Source organism: Schistocerca serialis, chromosome 7 (genome assembly GCF_023864345.2).
Source record: "Schistocerca serialis cubense isolate TAMUIC-IGC-003099 chromosome 7, iqSchSeri2.2, whole genome shotgun sequence".
NCBI lineage: Eukaryota > Metazoa > Arthropoda > Insecta > Orthoptera > Acrididae > Schistocerca > Schistocerca serialis.
In genome coordinates this window covers 562,021,922-562,028,460 of record NC_064644.1, presented here as the reverse complement: position 1 = coordinate 562,028,460, position 6,539 = coordinate 562,021,922, and the positions used below count along the sequence as shown (strand labels likewise).

The 6,539-nt window shown below is 44.5% G+C and overlaps 1 non-coding gene across 1 annotated transcript; it reads left to right on the top strand.

The window, feature by feature from the left end:
• Positions 1-2,887: 2,887 nt before the first annotated feature.
• Trnai-uau (transfer RNA isoleucine (anticodon UAU)) lies at positions 2,888-2,964 on the top strand. The gene has a single exon. It is a non-coding gene; the product is annotated as a tRNA-Ile (tRNA).
• Positions 2,965-6,539: the final 3,575 nt, after the last annotated feature.

The window sequence follows — 6,539 nt, the reverse complement described above, 5'->3', positions numbered from 1 at the left end:
GTTGTACAGCCGACTTTGCTAGCGATGGTTCACTGACAAATTACGCTCTCATTTGCCGAGACGATAGTTAGCATAGCCTTCAGCTACGTCATTTGCTACGACCTAGCAAGGCGCCATTACCAGTCACTGTTGATGCTGTAAAACATGTACTGTCAAGAGCGATGTTCACCAATTATGGATTAAAGTTAAGTATTCCAGAAGCTACGTACCTTTTTTGCTAGTCTCAATTGCTTGTCCTGTTCCAGACCTCACGCCAGCCTGCGTGAGTTTAAACGCATGCCTTTCGGCTTCCTCATAGGGGATTGGCTGTCTTGCCAATCCACAACAAGTGAGGTTTAAGTAGTTTTACGTTCTAGGGGACTGATGACCTCAGCTGTTAAGTCCCATAGTGCTCAGAGCCATTTGAACCATTTAACCATACAAACGCTTTCTGGAATTTTATTTGCAATCGCAAATATTTCTTTGCCTTTAGTTTTAGGAAAACATTAGTAAATTAAATATTCTGAGAATTATTTCCCTTACTTGCATTGAACGTAACGTAAAAATTTACAGTTAAAATATTGAGCCTCGCGATTCGGACCCAAGACTGTCGGATACCCGTTCGTACTCTTGACGCTGCACTAAGCGTCGCCTGGATATGGAGAGAGCTCATGTCCCGCCCGACCCGCCCAAAAAATGCTGTTTCTTCTAAGACCTTGACCATCAGGAGCTCCCATCCCTGTCACTTTCATTTATGGCCAGACCCTGCATACACTGAAATTTGGACGAAATCGGTGATACCATGTAGGTGCTGTCGCCTTATTATACAAGAAGAAGCCCTTATTCGAACTTTCTGTTCACTGTTTATTGGCATATGGCTTCGAATAGCTCTCTCAGCTCTACGCCATCAACTTGGCATCAGTAAAAGTTGCTATTTGGGGAGCAACTGCGCCCGTATATCAGAAATACACTAAAGAGGCAGCTGAGAAAGAGCGAGTTGAAGGAACCTACCTGTCCGACAAGATCTCCAAAGTCAGTAGTTCGTGGTATTTGTGGAGTCACCGCCAGACACCACACTTGCTAGGTGGTAACTTAAATCGGCCGCGGTCCATCTAGTACATGTCGGACCCGCGTGTCGCCACTGTGTGATCGCAGACCGAGCGCCACCACAAGGCAGGTCTCGAGATACGGACGAGCACTCGCCCCAGTTGTACGGACGACATTGCTAGCGACTACACGGACGAAGAATCGCTCATTAGCCGAGCAGATAGTTAGCATGCATTGCTCATTAGCCGAGCAGACAGTTAGAATAGCCTTCAGCTAAGTCCATGGCTACGACCTAGCAAGGCGCCATTTGTAACATTGTCCGCTACGGTCGCAGGTTCGAATCCTGCCTCGGGCATGGATGTTTGTGATGTCCTTAGGTTAGTTAGGTTTAACTAGTTCTAAGTTCTAGGGGACTAATGACCTCAGCAGTTGAGTCCCATAGTGCTCAGAGCCATTTGAACCATTTTTTGTAACATTGCATGTACCTCAAGATAGACTCTCACTTGTATCACCAAGAACGTTGTAAACCAATGAAGATATAAAAGTTAAGTGTTCTAGTAGCTACATACTTTTCTTTATAACATTAATAAGTATCCTGTTTCAGACCTCTATCAAGCCTACTTAAGATTACGCGTGCCTTTCGGCTACTTCAGTGTGCCGTAGCTGTCTTGTTACGCCACAACAGTATTCATTTATGGAAAATTGTGGGTGCTACGTTTTCCTGGGTCAGCTGGTTTGGGAGATCAATAGAGTGGCACTGAGAAGGTCCAGTACAAAACTTCAGTGAGTAACACCTGACGCCAACGGCGCATTTCGAGTGTTTCAATACAAATACTTGAAAACGTTAATATTTCATCGTCTGATATCCCATTCTCCCGTATAATATGTCAAATACTACTCCTTCAGGACGTACCCAGAGACACATTATAACCTCCTCATAATGCCCCGCTTTGTGTCCAGATCAATCACTTAGTTAGACCCCATAAGCATCAACTAATCCCATACAAATTAATTAACCTGAAACACAAATCTAAATATGCATTCTGTAAGGTCAGAAGATTCTATTATTTTCAAATTGGGAGTACGTCTAGATCAGATTTTTGTTGCCAAGGTGGATGAACTGGATAATTTATTTTCATGTGTTAATTTATGAACTATGAGTGAAAAAAATCACAACACCAAAAAATAATTAACGTAGAGTAATGAGAGTTTGGAAATACATTTGTCTAGGTGTCATATGCAAGTGAATGACACTGCAAGATAACAGGTTAATCCAAGCGCAATATAATCCATTGCAAACGGAAAATGCTAGTACGTTAATAACAAGTGTAGCCGCCAGAATGTTGAATGCAAGCTTGCAGACGTGCATCCTTTGTGTTGTAGTAGCGCCTGATGGCTCTTTATGGGATCGAGTTCCATGCCTGTTGCACTTGGACGGTTAATTTAAGGATGGTTAATGCTGTATGTGGACGATGTTAAGGTTGCCGTCCGATGATGTCCCATATGCCCTCGATTGGAGACAAATCTGGTGATCAAGCAAACCAAGGAAACATGTCGACACTCTGTAGATTATATACTTTTATGGATATGGTGTCTGTTGTTTCGGACATATCTGAAAGAACAGACACCATATCCATATAAGTATATAGTTCTGGCAATACCGGCCATGATCTTCTTCTTCTGTGCGGATGCACACACATATTACCCGAACTCCTATTGGACTTAGTAAGAATGTCTTTCGCGAGTAATGAATGTGTTGGGGTGGGACACTGCGAATGTAGTGTGTGGACATATAAGGTAAGAATGTGGGACTCGCGGGAGGCGTGCGCGAGATAGTCCCTGCAGACACACTATATTCTGTGCCCTCGGTGGCTCAGGTGGATAGAGCGTCTGCCATATAAGCAGGAGATCCCGGGTTCGAGTCCCGGTCAGGGAACACATTTTCACCTGTTACAGTTGATACATATTAACGCCCGGCAGCAGCTGAAGGTATTAATATACACTACTGGTCATTAAAATTGACCCGCTACGAAGATGGCGTGCTACAGACACGAAATTTAACCGACAGGAAGAAGATGCTGTGATATGCAAATGATTAGGATTTCAGAGCATTCACACAAGGTTGGCGCCGTTGGCGACACCTACAACGTGCTGACATGAGGAAAGTTTCAACAGATTTCTCATACACAAGCAGCAGTTGACCAGCGTTGCCTGGTGAAACGTTGTTGTGGTGCCTCGTGTAAGGAGGAGAGATGCGTACCATCACGTTTCCGACTTTGATAAAGGTCGGATTGTAGCCTATCGCGATTGCGGTTTATCGTAACCCGACATTGCAGCTCGCATGGTCGAGATCCAATGACTGTAGTAGAATATGGACTCGGTGGGTTCAGGAGGGTAATACGGAACGCCGTGCTGGATCCCAACGGCCTCGTATCACTAGCAGTCGAGATGACAGGCATCCTATCCGCATGGCTGTAACGGCTCGTGGAGACAAGTCTCGATCCCAGAGTCAACAAATGGTTCAAATGGCTCTGAGCACTATGGGACTTAACATCTCAGGTCACCAGTCCCCAAGAACTTAGAACTACTTAAACCTAACTAACCTAAGGACATCACACACATCCTCGCCCGAGGTAGGATTCGAACCTGCGATCGTAGCGGTCGCGCGGTTCCAGACTGGAGCGCCTAGAACCACTCGGCCACCAGCGGCCGGCCCTGAGTCAACAGATGGAGGCGTTTGCAAGACAACAACCATCTTCACGAACAGTTCTACGACGTTTGCAACAGCATGGGCTATCAGCTCGGAGACCATGGCTGCGGTTACCCTTGACGCTGCATCACAGACAGGAGCGCCTGTGATGGTGTACTCAACGACGAAATTGGGTGCACGAATAGCAAAACGTCATTTTTTCGGATGAATCCAGGTTCTGTTTACAGCATCATGATGGTCGCATCCGTGATTGGCGACATCGCGGTGAACGCACATTGAAAGCGTGTATTCGTCATCGCCATAGTGGCGTATCACCCGGCGTGATGGAATGGGGTGACATTGGTTACACGTCTCGGTCACCTCTTGTTCACATTGACGACACTTTGAACAGTGGAAGTTACATTTCAGATGTGTTACGACCCGTGGCTCTACCCTTCATTTGATCCATGCAAAACCCTACATTTCAGCAGGATAATTCACGACCGCATGTTGCAGGTCCTGTACGGGCCTTTCTGGATACAGAAAATGTTCGACTGCTGCCCTAGCCAGCACATTCTCCAGATCTCTCACCAATTGAAAACGTCTGGTCAATGGTGGCCGAGCAACTGGCTCGTCACACTACGCGAGTCACTACTCTTGATGAACTGTGGTATCGTGTTGAAGCTGCATGGGCAGCTGTACCTGCACACGCCATCCAAGCTCTGTTTGACTCAATGCCCAGGCGTATCAAGGCCGTTATTACGACCAGAGGTGGTTGTTCTGGGTACTAATTTCTCGGGATCTATGCACCGAAAATGCGTGAAAATGTAATCACATGTCAGTTCTAGTATAATATATTTGTCCAATGACTAACTGTTTATCATCTGCATTTCTTCTTGGTGTAGGAATTTTAATGGCCAGTAGTGTATTATTTCTAATTTAGTCTCTGTAGAGTATGTTGGGTTACAACAGCGATAGATGGGCGAGCGTTCTCCAGTTGGAAAACCTTGTTGAAATGTTGTTCACGAATGGCAGCACGACATTGATGTACAATTTTGCAGTCAGGTAACCACGAGAAAATTCCTGATGTCATTCAAAATCATATGTAACACCCCAACTCCAGGTTTAGGTCCAGTATGTCTAGCACGCGGGCACGTTGGTTCCAGATCCTAAATTGGCCTCCTTCCAACTAACAAACGGCCATCGCTGGCATCGAGACACAACCAGATTTTATCAGAAAACACAACAGATTTCCACCGTGCCCTCCAGTGAGCTCTCGCTTGATTTCATTGCTTTCGGATCAGGGGAATGTTCGGAGTTGTCCTTGAAGCAAGCGATTTGTAACATTTAGTTGTGTGACTTTGGTGCCAACTGATGCTCAGGTTGCTACTGCAGATGCGCGGGAGTCATATGTCGAACAGAATGATCCTCCCTCTCGGTAGTGGTATGTGGCCACGTGGAGCTCGGCGTCCGTGACACCGTTGATTCTTGTGACCACCGCTGCCAGCAATTGTATACAGTGGCTACATTCCTGCCAGTTTTTATGCAGTATCGCAGAAGTAACACCCAGCTTTTCGTAATCCTATTATACGACCTCGTTCAAACTCAGTGAGATGTTTATATTGGCTTCTTCGGCGCGTTAAAGACATTCTTGACTAACATCAACTAACCATGTGCAATCTCAAAAGCAACTAAGCCTACCAAATCTGTAAAGACTTCTTCTTCAGGATGTAGAAAGACGGTTACCAACCTTCGTTTGCTTCGCACCACTCCTTCTTGGTGTTGTGACTTTTTGTCCTTCAGTGTATTTACTAAAATCCAATTCTTTGATAACACAACAATAAACCGTTACATTTACATGAATATTTATGATTTATTTTTTTCTTCCTCTTCTTCGGCTTTTTTCAATTTTGAATATTACATTTACAGATTGAATGGCTCTACAACGAAGCATATAAAGCAGACAAGTCCAGAAGTTAAGCATTATACAAGGAAGTGATTGTTGAGTTTCTCCCGGCGTATTTGATAGCCAAAATATCGACGGGTGTAATGCCGGTCTACAGTGTCCAACGGGCACAATATTTCGGCGATCACACATGTTGCCATCATCAGGTGAACTGACGGACTGAGCTCCTGTGAATGTGCCGCCATGGAGATCCGTACGCTATGGTTGCTTCTGGTCAGGTGACTACAAATACAAAATCAGAGAGGGGTAATGCAGAAGTAGGTTTAATAACGAATAAAATAATAGCTACTACTAACAGCATAGTAAACGCATTATTGTAGCCAAGATAGACACGAAGCTCACACCCATCTCAGTAATACAAGTTTATAGCCTACTAGCTCCGCAGATGATGATGATGATATTGAAGAAATTTATAATGAGATAAATTATTGAGGTAGTTAAGGGAGACCAAAATTTAATAGTCATGGGGGAATGGAATTCGACAGCAGGAAAACGAAGAGAAGGAAAAATAGTAGGTGAATATGAACTAGGAGAAAGGAATGAAAGAGGAAGCTACCAGGTAGAATTTTGCACAGAGCATAATGTAACCATATCTAACACATGGTTTAAGAACCATGAAAGAAGGCTGTAAACGTGGAAGCGACCTGAAGACAACGGAAGGCTTGAGATTGATTATATAATGGTACGACGGAGATTGTGGAACCAGATATTAACTTGTAAGACATTTCCAGGGGCAGATGTCGACTCTGACCACAGTTTATTGATTATGAACGGTCGATTAAAACTGAAGAAACTGCAAAATTGGAGGAACTTAAAGAGATGTGACCTGGATAAACTGAAAGAACCAGAGGTCGTAGA